Source organism: Pan paniscus, chromosome 1 (genome assembly GCF_029289425.2).
Source record: "Pan paniscus chromosome 1, NHGRI_mPanPan1-v2.0_pri, whole genome shotgun sequence".
NCBI classification, from domain to species: domain Eukaryota; kingdom Metazoa; phylum Chordata; class Mammalia; order Primates; family Hominidae; genus Pan; species Pan paniscus.
Genome location: NC_073249.2, coordinates 125,941,090 through 125,954,771, shown reverse-complemented (window position 1 = coordinate 125,954,771; position 13,682 = coordinate 125,941,090). Strand labels below are relative to the sequence as shown.

Genomic DNA, 13,682 nt, shown 5'->3' with positions numbered 1-13,682 from the left:
CATTTGATTCATTTAAAATCAAGTATGGAGCAACATACAATATAGCATTTAATATCACATTTGAACTGGTAAATCACTAGGACAACTTAGTTAAATAGTAATAAAAGAATTAATCCCCAGGATTATAGCATTTCTGTGGCATTTATCTAGTCCTTTGTGCATAACAAAGTGATTCAGCTCTTCATTCATAAAACTGTGTTAGGAATCTGAGTTGTATGGTTTTCTGTGTGACAATCTAGACATTTTAGTCTTTGCATTCCAAAAACACTAGGAAAGTTGTTATTTGTTTGAAATAGATTCCAATGATCTGTTCTAATTTGTTCTGATGAAAAAGGTAAAGGGAAATTTCTCTGACTTCTAAACTAACTTGAGAGATTTTCCTATTGCCTCAGTCTGTCCTCCCACCCCTAAGGTACATAGAAAGACAGATATGTGTGTACACACTATAACATTGTTTAAATGATACTCATATTATTGTTCTGAAATAGCCGTACTTTAAATGGTTTCAGATAATTGGCTTCAGTTTTGCTAATATAATTTATGTAAGTCATATGGCTAGGTCAAATTTAATAGAAAATTTGGGAAGAAAGATATTTAAAAATATATTTTATGATGAAAACTATCTTGATAAATTTCCTTGTTTATTTTATATGATAAAAATCATTGGTTGCTCCCTAATAAAATATCACTTAACTTACATTACGGTGCTGGGCATGTATTACAAGTTGCTCATTTTTAGAGCTAATTTATGTAGCATATTTGCATGTGTGTGCATAAAAGATTGTGACAGAGATAAGAGAAATAAGTGAAACGTTCACTTATTCACAATATAAGTGAATATAATCTATTAATATTCAAATTAAAAACTAGATAGCAAGTCAGTAGTTCATTTAGTTGAGAAACTTAGGGGAGGATGGGCAACTAACAATAATGGTACTATTATTATCATTCCTTTTTTACAGACAAGGAAAATGAAGCGCAGAGACGTTAAATAACTCTCTCAAGGTCATGCAGCTGAGAAGAGATGAGACTTGAACTCCAGTGCCAGCCCTGTTAATCACTATTCTGTACTGTCTTTCAGGTTCTTATGCCTTTGTTTGAAAAACATGGTTCCCTGTAAAATTTTACATGTAGAAGACAGCTTCACACTACGAGAGCTCTCAGGATATAATTATTTCAGACAGATGCTGGGAACATAAGATGGCTTATCAATCTAAGATGGCCTTCCTGTCCTTCGGATTGAACTGAAACCATCCCTGATTCCAGGGATAGGTAGATGATCCAGGTTTGGACAATCGAAATATTGAACCACCCTGGACCTACAAGTGTTTCTGGGATGGGAACGTGCAAACGTTGGTCCAAATTGTTGTTCTAGGCAGCCCAGTACATTTCTCCAATGCCTGGTAAGCTCTAAATATCTCTAAATGTTTGTTGCAGAATGAATGAGAATAAAAGTATTCTCTTAGAACATATCCCTGACATTAGGTGTGGGATAAAAGTGGAAAATGCAGTTTGCCTCATAAAAATACCTTTCAGAAATGACTTTTCTACAACAGCCATTCACCAGTATTCTAAAGGGCACCTGTCAAGGAGTCACTGCATTTTCAAAAGTACATTTATTTTCACATCACTGGCCAAAGTTGATCTATTATCATCACATTAGGCCCCTAGTATAGAGATGGCCCCTAAATTAGAAGCAGATATGAATTGTTGAGACCTAAAAGCTTAGTTCCCTTAGAAGACGTTTTACCTGAGGGCAGGGGGTATAGTGAGGATCACCTGCCTTGAGTCATACTGGCCTGAGGTTGAATCGTAGCTTTGAAGTCAACTGAGGAATTGCATACTATGCATAGCATGACCAGCGGCATACTATGCAATTCCCACCCATAGGATTGTTTTGTGAGTTAAAGGAAAGCTATATATACTCACATAAAATAAGCTGTATTATTTTACTTTCTTTTACAACTCTCAGTTGCAGGGATAAAAGGGAAGGAAAGAAGGGAGGGATGGAAGGAGAGAATAATGGAAGGAGGAAAGGAAGTATAAAAGAAAATAGGCTAAAAAAATTAACTCATTACTAAAATATTAAGGGTTCAAACAGTATTCTCAGGACTTGGTATCTGCATTTCTACAGCCTATTTTTCTTAATACTTGCTTTAACTGTCAAAGGAGTTATTTCCTAATGTCATCCTTTAGCAACTCTAAACTTAACATCTTGCCATTTTCTAATATAACATAAAAAAGAGCAACTCTCCCTGAAATACCTATAGAAGTCTTGGCCTCACTTTGATGAGACAAACTTGCATGTTTCTATTCCTAAAACAACTGTAGATCCAGGGGGGTTCAATATTTTGATTATCCAAACCTAGATCACATGCCTGTCCCTGAAATCGGATAGTTTCAGCTCAATCCGAAGCAGGGGGACCGAAGGCACAGGAAGCACGGTTGTCCAAAGAAAATTGTTGATAGTGTTACCAAAAGAAAGGGGAGTGAATGTTAGATGGTAAAATCAGAAAAAAATGTCCACTACACTGTCACTTAACTAAATAGCAGTTATTATTGTGTTTTGTGCCACTTACAAATTCCTATTAAACCTACTACTACATTTTAAAAAATCACTCTATTTAACAACTTTATTCAGAAAATATATTTAGATTTCCAATTTGGGATATTGCGATACATCTTCTACCTTTGCTTCAAGATGAATATAATTAGCAGGAATTCCTTAACAGGCCTATGTGGAACTCTCATTTAACTTTTATGAGCCTCAGTTTTCTTCCCATTGTCTAGAGAGTTACCCAATTTTCTTTACTTTTGGCCAAGGTATCTCTGCTCCCTGCAGAATATAACAGATTGTTGTCTTATAACTTTTCTCCTTTTCTCTTGTTCCAGAAGCAACAGTTACTTCTTTTAGGCTATTTTCTGTTTTTGTTTTGTTTTGTTTTGTTTTCCCTCAAACTGCTAATAACTATATACATACCACTACTTCTCGCTTCTCTTTTTTTACTTTGGCTCTAGATGGAATGATAGGGTATGCATAAATGTTCATGTGGGCTCTGGAGTATACCAGGAACTGAAGTAAGGTACATGGACGTCTTGAATATTGTAACTGAGATGGGCAAGCCTACACCTTTGCAAATAAAGGAGGATTGGGAAAGATTAAGGTAAGCTTTCTTGCAAACAGATGGGTCATGGGAATAAGGAATTCTGAATGCATGAACAGTGATGCTGAAAAGCAGGGGGTCTTCAAACTATACTCAAGGGCCAAATCATTGCCTCTTTTTATAAGTGAAGTTTTATTAGAATACTGCTCCACCCATTCATTTAAATGTGGTCTATGGCTGCTTTAGGACTTAAAATGCCAGAATACTTGTGACAGAAACCTTCTGGCCCTCAAAGCCTAGAATATACACTATCTGGCTCTTTAAAGAAGTTTGCCAACACCTGCTCCATTGTAAGGAGGATATTAGTCGGGTTCTAACAGAATTGCTTGTTGAACTAGGGTTTAAAACACATGGTAGAGACTCCACTGCCATAACCAGAGAGAAGATTGCCAAGAATTAGGCTAACTTGTTCTCAGGCAAAAAGGCTACGTAAAAGGCAGAATCTCAGTTCTGCAGGGCCAGTGCAGGAGGTGAGGAGGCAGGGGTTACACTGGTGTCCGTGGGTCATTGTTCATGCAATGGATACTCAGTCTGGTTGAGGGATACATGCAAGGCTAGAATTTGTGCTGAGTCACCAGATTTAAGATCTGGGAAAAAATAATGTACACTTCTTGACTTCAAAGACGTGGGGGCCATTAATCCAGATTTTACCCTTGTTGAACTAACTCAGGAATGGAAAACACTCTTGGTGAGGAAATGGGACACTGACTAGGGATACTTCCTACCAGCCCAAGACTAGGGTTAGGGAAGGACTCACTTATTGGTAAGAAAGGATTTTTGCCTCTACAGACCTTTACTTAGACCTGTACTTAAATGAGGTAAGAAGTGAGAAAGCAATATTTCTCAAGTGCCTACAAACTTGAGGAGTCTTTTTCCATTTGTATGTTACTCAAGATCTCAAAATGCCACAGCTCTTTAAAAGGGCTCCTTCTCTCCTTTGTATTGGTGGCTTGCAACATGCTATTTGAATCTTTCAGCAGGCTGACCTGTTTGGCTAATGCTATAACCCAAATTAATTGTTCTTTCCTCTATGTTTTTATTTATTTATTTATTTTTTTGAGACAGAGTCTCGCTCTGTTGCCCAGGCTGGAGTGCAGTGGCACGATCTCGGCTCACTGCAAGCTCTGCCTCCCGGGTTCACGCCATTCTCCTGCCTCAGCCTCCCGAGTAGCTGGGACTACAGGCACCCGCCACCACGCCTGGCTAATTTTTTGTATTTTTAGTAGAGACGGGGTTTCACCATGTTAGCCAGGATGGTCTCGATCTCCTAACCTCGTGATCCGCCTGCTTCGGCCTCCCAAAGTGTTTTTATTTGATCTTATCACAGTAGTCAGCATATTTTGCCTTGTATTATACTTATATGTGTACATGTAGTCTTCCCCCAGACTAGCCATTACTTGAGAGCAAAATTTTAGCCTTATCCGTCTAAATATCCCCCAAGTGCTTATCTAGTGAATGCCTAATTGTAATGCCTATTGACTTAAATGGAATTTAATTAAATGGGGTTTGTTATATTCTGCTAAGACTATAGTATATGTAGACACAAGTCTGATTCTTTTCTTATAACTACCATTTTCCCCTGTTATGGATATATCAAATTACTTACCACCCTTAACATCTCCTCCAGATTAATTTGTCTTGTGTAAGCCCCTAGTTGACCAAAGCCGATGGCTGATTAAATTCCCCCAAGGGAACTCAGCCACACAGCCACATAGGTTTTTTTTCTTTTTTGGTTGCAAAAAGCAGAAAGGTGCATATGCAACAGAGACCATCTTAAACACGAGAATTATTAGAGTAGCTCACAGAAAGGTATCACTGAACAAGCAAGCTTCAGGAGGTTAGAAACCAGGACAATTCTGAGGACTTGAGCATTGAGAACTCATGAACTCTTTGACCTAGAGCACCCCAAGGCACCTCCACTTAAGACTCAAATTCGAAGGATCTGTGTAAGCCAACTTGATTCAATAATCTAATTCTGTGCTCAGGAAACAGGTGGCTCCTTTTTTTTTTTTTTTTTTTTAATCAGAAATTGGAGTTAAGAGGATGCAGGGAGAGTGGTAGACAAACGGAAACAAGTGTTACCATAGCAATCTATTAGAGGGCAAACTAAGCCACCAGGAGTCTCTCAAGAACAAACAAACAAACAAACAAATGTTATGAATGACTTTTGGCTTAAATGTCATGTAGACTAAGACTGGAGGCGCAATGGAGAAGGAGGGAAAACTGAGAGCTGATAGAAGCAAAATGAAGGATAAGAGTGAGCATCCCCTAAGATGGACAAGGTGGCTTCATTTCCTAATGGTTTCTCCTCTTCTTTTCTTTGAACCTACCAATGTGTGGTTATTTTCCTTGCAATATTGTGTTGTAAGATATCCTTCCAATTTAGAAACAGAAAGGATAGTAATTGCCTCATGTTAGAATATTTAGCTATAGAATAATAGGAATCAAAATTATTTTAGACATCAAAGAGTATGGAAAATCAAAGATAATCTGAGGCAGCAAGACACAAATCCCATTTGTCAATTCTGCCATTTGGTGATCATGATGGTAGTGATTTGAGATATGTCTAGCTAAGTACCAAGCACTGTTTTAAGTATTTACATATATTGTTCTCTCAAAAACTCTGACGTGTAGGTAGAATTATTAGCCTCATTTTACACATAAGAGAGCTAAAGTATACAAAGAATAAGTAATGGAGCCAGGATTCAAATTTCCTAATTCAACATCAAAGCCTAAATTCCTGAAAGTGCAAGTCTCTCACAAACTTCAGGAATTCCACAGCATACCAGAAATCTTAAGTTTTAGGGTGGTTCAAAACCTTATAAATCCCTTTGAGTCAAAAATTTCTCTGTTTTTCCAGATCCTATTCAAACGTCAGTGTTACTATTTAGCCTTTGATATCTCCATTAAAGGCAACTTCTTTCTGGACCCAGAAATAAAGCTTTACATTAGCAGCCTCCATAACACCAATAACATGAATGACCATCTACTGAGCAATTGCAGTGCACCAGGATTATGGTTTATGAGCACTTTATGTTTATTATCTCACAACTCACTGAGTTAGATACTCTCCACAACCCAGTGAGGTAAATACTATTACTTCCACAGTATATATTATTATATAATAAAATGCTTAGAATATACACACAGTAACTAAACAATACTTATAAAATATGGCTCTAGATATGTTTGATAAATATTTCCTTCATGAAAACATGAAGGAATTAATTAGCAGTATCTCTCTGCAGCCTTTAGCCCTCGAGAATCATGTAGAAAAGAGGAGCTGTCTTCTCTTTTAGCAGAACATCTGTCAGAGATGGTTTCCCCTGACTTAGACAATTGTGTTTTTTTCCCTACAGAATGATTGAGTCTCAGAATTGTTCTTTAATCCTCAGTATTTCCTTTAAGAAGAGCTTCTATCAAGTGCTTCAAAAGTACCCAATGTGAAGGAGTAATAATGACTCCCCTGCTGGTGAGCGAAGTGTGGAGGACACAGGTCCCTCAGCCATCCACTGGATGCTGCATTGTTTGGCCTGAGCCAACATGGGCAGAAATACAGGCGGCAGCATAAGCAGATGCCAAGAACCTGTCTTGCTTCTACTGTTTTCACTGGGTTGCTGTATCTCCTTTGTAGTCCAACCTGCAAATTACTTTGAGAAGGGGAGATACACCCCTGGACCAATCTAGGACTATATTTGTTCCCTTGCTAAAGTAGGAAAAAAAATACAGAACCTTTAAATATTGAACTCAAGGGCAACTAATTTAAATTCCTTTCCTTTCATGTTGAAAGTCTTTTGACTGGGTTATTCTGAAGCCATAGCAATTAGGTTACAGTTTACTTCTCTGTTACTTTACCATCTTTAAATTTGGCACCTTCAAAAGGTTGTTCTGTGCGTTAAAAAAAAAAAAAAAAAGGAACTACAGTTGGATATTGTATTGTTGATGACCATTATTTGATTCTGGATTCTTTTGTGTGTTTGTGTTTGGGTGTTTTTGGTTGTTGTTTGTTTGTTTTCTAGAGACAGGGGGTCTCACTATGTTGTCCAGACTAGATTCGAGCCCCTGAGCTCAAAGGATTCTCCAGCCCCAGCCTCCTGAGTAGCTGGGACTGCAGGCACCCGCCACCATGCCCAGGGACAGTTACTTGATTCTTAATAGTCCAGTCATAATGAGACAGGATACTGCATAAGCCAAAGACCACACGAAGTATCAATGTTAAGTATCAAGAGGGTGTGGAGGAAGTGGGTTACAACCACTTTGTCTCCCAACTGTTGTATGTTTTGCCTTTAAAAATTTTTTTAAGTACGTTAAATTCTAATGTACTCAGATGTGGCTGAAACAATGACAAAACATTAGTTTTCTTTAAATATGCGTGACTTTTAAGCTTTTTCCCTTTCCCAGTGACTTGCTTCTCCACTAAGCTCTTTTTTTCTTTTTTTTTTTTTCCTCAAATATTATTGTTTCATGTCACTGTGACAAGTTTAGTCTACTGGAAATTCCTATGTCCTCTGTAATTTAGGTTTTAAGCAACATATGATTTATCTTGTTATTTTAAAAAAACGATCTGCCTTCCCTAAGTGGGCAACTCTCTGGCATCCTTAATATTCTTCTATAGAAATTGTGATGAAAGAACAGATAAGCCTAAGTAAATCTAGCGTGTGGAGCTCCTTTAAAATGTGAAGACCTTGTCAACTGGTTAAAAGTAAAACTTGGTTTTGTCCTAAATATCCTTGCTGGGCCTATTATGCATAAAAAAAGGGGCCACAGCCCATTTGCAAGGCTTCTGAATGAACTCCATTCATTCTGTACTTGGAAATGTCTCTTCAGCCACAAAAAGAAACAATAGTTATAACCTAATTTCTTTGGTGCCAATATCAGCAGAAGAAGAGCCAAGAGACCATTATGAAAACTCTAGTAAGTTCTCTTGGTGATTATATAATGCTGTATTCATTGATCATATTTCTGTATTTAAATAAGTACATTTTTTAAAACATCATAAAGTGGATCAGTAATGCTGTAATATCACATTTCATGTATTATACAACATTTTTGAAGTGGAGTACTCCAAAGTAATTTGCTTCTTATGGTTACCAAAGTTTAAAGAATACCCTAACATGCACTCCAAGATTTTAAGAGGAAAGGCTTTGTGTTTTTCATTACTGTATTTTGAAATCTGAGAGTGCAAAACTAGTTTTCTTAGGTAAACCCCGTAATCAGTTTCCACATTTACCTGTAAAAGTCAGTGGAGGGCATACATCTGGAAGTAGTAGTGGCGGCACACAATGTGTGTTAATATGATTTCCAAGGGGTATCTAGAGTAAACTTTCTTAATCACAGATCTGATCTGAGCATGCCACTCCTTTCTTAAAATCTTTTGTTGATTTTCCATTTCCCTAAAAGGAAGGCCCACTGGAGCATGGGCCTTGCAAAGTCCTCTTTCTGGCTTCTGCCTGCCTGCCTTTTCAGCTTCATCTCTGCCATCTTCCCTGAATGAACTTTTGTCAGTGGCCTCGCTCTTTCTACCTATGAGATGTTGTTTCTGCATGTTCTTGCATGGAATTCTCTTCCTCCCAACCCTGTTTCATTCCTTTAATCTGTACAACTCTTTCTTATCCTGAAGTCTTTATGTTAAGGTTGCCTTTTCAGGAAGACTTTTAATTGTATTAGCTAATTAATTAATTAATAGTCTGAGGTATTTGGAGCTGAGATTCTATGGGGATTAGTTGCTGGAGGGTAGTTTAGAGCCAGATTGTGAAGGACTTTCTAAACTGTGCTTTCAAGGTTTTGAACAGGAAAATGATGTAGACTTTCTGTTTTTTGTAAGTTTGGAGGATGGCTTGTGTCTTAAAAGAATATGTAACATAACCATCTAATTTGTGAGTAGTGGACTAAGGAAACACCACTCTAACCTTTTTCTCTCTGCGATAATCCCATCTTCAGCCTCTCAAGCACTGTGAAAAATCACTTTCTCTTGTTGTATTCTTGGAGCCCCTGCTAATTCATTATTGAAAAATACCTGCTGCCTGCATTTGGCCTTATGTTGTCATTTACTTGGTAAGTAAAGCTAAATATAATATTAACTAAAATTAAAAGACCATTAGATTATTGGATAGTGTCTACTATAGTGGTTTAGAGTACAGGCTCTAGAGAGATCTGATTTAAAAGTTTTGCTCTGCCACTTGCTAGCAATATAGATGTGGACAGGCTATTTAGATAATTTACTTAGCAAAATAAACTTGAACTGAAGGGTAGGAGGTTGAGGCAAGGAAGGTAGACCCTAAAGCAGTTTGCCAAATACAAAATCTCTTGGAATTTGAGAGTGTTATCTAAAAATCCATGTGAATCTTGTATTCTCTTCCATAATACATTTCTGTTTGTTTTAATATAAAAATACTTTTAAGTTGGAGGAGGGTGTTAAGTGGGTTGGTGATTATTGCCTCAAATTTTCTATACAATTATTTCTCCAGGAAAACACACACTGTTTATTCATGGCTTGAAGCAGTCTTTTTTTTTAAACATACTTTTATAGTATACAAGCATGTGAACAGACTAAGGAAATTACCAGAAATGTAAATATAATATCTCATTAGAGCAGAAATTCTGCATTGATCTTCAGCCACCGATTTACAGTGTTTACCTCAATATTACTATATTCTAGATAAAATGTTAAAAATCTAGCTCAATAGTGTTACAAAATAAACTGATTATTTCCTTCCCCTCACCATATATACATCTAGATTATTCCATTCTTTCTACTTACTCTCACAGGAACCTCAAGAGGCATGCTGGTTTATCTCTTTTCCTGCCTCCCCCCAGATATTTTAGTTAAATATTTTACTCTTTATACAATCCATCTTAAACATGTAATTCTTTCTATCACTTCTTTTCTGTTTATTTCATGCAGTCAGCAGTCCATTTTAGGCTTTTGCCATTTTTTCTTGTCTGTAGTATCACTGTGAGTTCAAGAATAAGTTTTCTATATACATTCTCTTTCCTCTTTTGCTTAGCCTATGAACCGTATTCCTTTATTGTCTCTGCATCAACTACAAAGTTAAGTATTGATTTCCAAAACAGGCCTGCCTTCCCCATATTATGCTTACCTTCTTTTCCAGCCCAATCTTTTCCGTTACTCGCCTTAATGGTCCATCCTTTATAGCCAAAATTAACCTTCCACTCTTCCCTGAGCATCCACTGACTCACTTGTCTCCAGGCCTCAGCACCAATTATCCCCACTGCTTATCACTACTGTGTACATTGCCCAAAGCCTGTCTCACAGGCCTCCTCCTCCTCCATAAATCCTTCCTTGATCATCCCAGCTGAATGTGTGGGGTCTCCCTCTCCTTTCATTGTTTCATTTATGGAACAGATATTTATCAAATGCCTAATGTATATCAAGTGATAAACTAATGATGGGGATTTAGCAATAACTAGGACAGAATTATTACCCACTCTAATGGAGGTTATAATACAACACAAAAGTGGCATTGATAACTAATTTCAAGTTTCACGCATTTTCCAAGGGTCTGTGCATGGCGTTTAGAAGGCTACACCTTAGGCTGGGGGTCAAGAATGTCTTCCCTGATGTGAGGTTTACACAGAGATCTGAAGAATGAAGAGTCCAGCTAAGTTAAGTGGGAGCGGATTAAGGGAATGCAAGGACATGAAAGAGTGTCCTAGGCAGAGGGAACAACATATACAAAGGCCCTGAGGTGGGAGTGAACAAGGAACTGAGAGAAGAACTGAGAGAAGGCCACTGTGGAAAGCCAGATGCTGTGTGACATGAATAATGGGACACAGGAAATTGAGATATTAGCAAAAGAGAGATTGATGACCCATAGGCTTGAAGATGTACTGGAACTAAAGTAAGGGGCGAGGATAAATAAAAAGAGGGAGAAATTGGAGAAACAGAGTGCTTGGAAGTCCTGATGAATTTGAGGAAAAGGATGGTGATAGAGTTGACCTAGCCAGCTAGAAGAGTAGTACTTTTTAGTCAGTGAGCCCTCCATCCCATTTCTCATTAATTCTTGTAACACTTTCTCACTTCCTATATTCTGTCATATTTTATAGTTGTTTATATAATTATCTTATTCTTTATACCAATTGTAGTTTCCCTGGGTGCTTATTATGGGTTAACAATTATATTATTATTAATAATATGGGTGAATGTTTACAAAGAAAGAAGTCTTTTTTGCTATTCTTATTTTATTTCTTTAATCTTTGATCAGGGGTTTTTATTTATGAATTCATCTTATATGTCACTTGACAAACACTGAATGCTGAATGCCACAGAGTACATGACACTTTAGCAGCATAAAGAAAGGCACCAAAACCAAGCAGCAAACTACATGCTACAAAACAACAATTTTTGGAATTAATGAATGAGGCTAATTTTCTGGAGTCCTCTCTCTCTTTTAAAATGTAAGAAGTGTTAGTATGGCCAGGCATGGTGGCTCATGCCTGTAATCCCAGCCCTTTGGGAGGCCGAAGTGGGCAGATCACCTGAGATCAAGAGTTTGAGACCAGTCTGGCCAACGTGGGGAAACCCTGTGTCCACTAAAAATACAAAAATTAGCCAGGCATGGTGGCACGTGCCTGTAATCCCAGCAAATTGGGAGGCTGAGGCAGGAAAATCACTTGAGCCTGGGAGGCGGAGGTTGCAGTGAGCTGAGATAGCACCACTGCACTCCAGCCTGGGCAACAGAGTGAGACTTAAAAAAAATTAAAATGTAGGAAGTGTTAGTATGTCTAGGTCTATTCACAGGTTTGGAAGGAGAATGGGGATAGAAGACAGAGCAGAAAATTAGTGGTAGGATTCAGTAGATCAGATCTCCAGCTTCTTAGTACCTTTGATATTTAGTCCAGTTATTGAATTTCTCTTCAATTCTTCACTCAGAACTTCTTTTCATTCCAGTGGGATTGCTTCACACTTATGAGAATTAATGTACTTATACAAAGCCATTTTCAGAAGGGAATCACTAATATTATGATGTAAACAAATGATACTAGGTACTTTTCCCTTAAAGTGTCTGTTTTAAACACACATTTGTTTTTCTGCTACATCGAGTTCATTGAATCTCATTTGTATTTTCTTTGTATGTTACCTTATACAGATATAGGCAGGATGTCCCTGTTTTTTCAGTTAGCTGTTAGATAAATTCACCATACATTCGCTTTCAACCTTGTGTTTAAAAACAAATTAGTTACATGAAGTAGTCATCCACATGACATAAGAGACCTAATTTTAATAGGAAATAATATTAAAAATGTAACTCCTAGAAAATGTTAGTGATCATCATCTTCCTTTATTTTTTCTCCTAGGTACTTCCTAAGCGTGGCTACTCCAATGAAGCTTTAGTATATGTACTGAAAGAAGATCCTCTCATACTGCCACAGCCAACAGATAAGGCTGTAAATCTTTATTGGGAGAAGCTGTCAAGGACAGTTCTGTGAAATGAAAGGATCTCTGGATCACCACAAAGTCTGGCTCAGTGACTATGGCTTTGCTAACACTAAACATTCCTATCTCAAGTCCTGTAGATGGCTTGAAATAGTATACATAAGCATGCCTTATAAACATCTTCAGTCTTTATCAACTCTTTGGAGATTCAGCCATTCTTTTTTGTACTTTAGGGAATTAAATCATTTTATAATGTATAAATCTGAGCATGGCAGATGGCAGAAGAAATTTTGTCATATGTTTTTAAAGAAATAAAAATGTATTATGTTTTAAAATTCCTTTAACTGTTTTTCTTACAAAACTCCCAACAACTTAGTTACCAAGTAAACTATCTCAGATATGATTTTTCAGTCCTTGCTAATCTATTTATAAAATCTTTTGCTATTTTATAATCTTATTATTTGTGTCTGTCCTTAAGTGTTCATTTGTTTTTATGTCTCTGTATGTCATGTTTGAGCTGTTTAATGTAAAGTAAAACAAGAACTCCCTGCATCTTATAGCATAAAAAGCAATGTTTTTCATATTCTTACCCTAATAGAAACTCTCATTCACAGAGTGATGGCTAATGCTCTACCTTTCTGCAATTCCTAGTCATAGAACTGTCCAAGTCTCACATGACCTGCATCTTGAAGAAGAAACCTATCACGAGTTAGTTCTTAGCTATACAGGTTAACAAACTCAAATGACCCACTAACTGAATCTTGATTCTTAACAAAAACACTATGGTCTATCATCATAACAATGTCAATTTCTCACATTATCATTTTGAATCAACATATGCCATCATATCAAAGAGAACTTATCATATTAGCATATTGAATATAAAATTACAGTGCAGCTAGTTTCAAGACCTGAATGAGTGTGGTATATAAAAAGAGCAGTGGATTAGAAATAAGGCAATCTGACGTTGCTTATCTCAGTTCTGCTGATACTCGCTATGTGTATTTAAAGCTAATTATTTAAATAGGCTTTATTTAAAAAGGGAAAAGAAGTAGAGGCATGCCCATTCCTTTTAAGAATATGACCCAGAATTTCCGTGTATCATTTCTGCTCATGTACCT

The 13,682-nt window shown here is 37.1% G+C and overlaps 1 long non-coding RNA gene across 4 annotated transcripts in view; it reads left to right on the top strand.

Moving 5' to 3' along the window:
* The window catches only part of LOC100992704 (uncharacterized), a 61,477-nt gene extending 48,467 nt beyond the window's left edge, over positions 1–13,010 (top strand). For 2 of the 4 annotated variants that reach the window (XR_010110798.1, XR_010110799.1), the window contains 4 exons: positions 1,082–1,403; positions 3,019–3,164; positions 6,524–9,218; positions 12,483–13,010. This is a non-coding gene — a long non-coding RNA (uncharacterized LOC100992704). Of the gene's footprint in view, positions 1–962; positions 1,404–3,018; positions 3,165–6,523; positions 9,219–12,482 lie in introns of all 4 variants that reach the window. The other 2 variants (XR_610057.6, XR_010110800.1) reach the window with 2 other exon arrangements.
* The last annotated feature ends 672 nt before the right edge of the window (positions 13,011–13,682 follow it).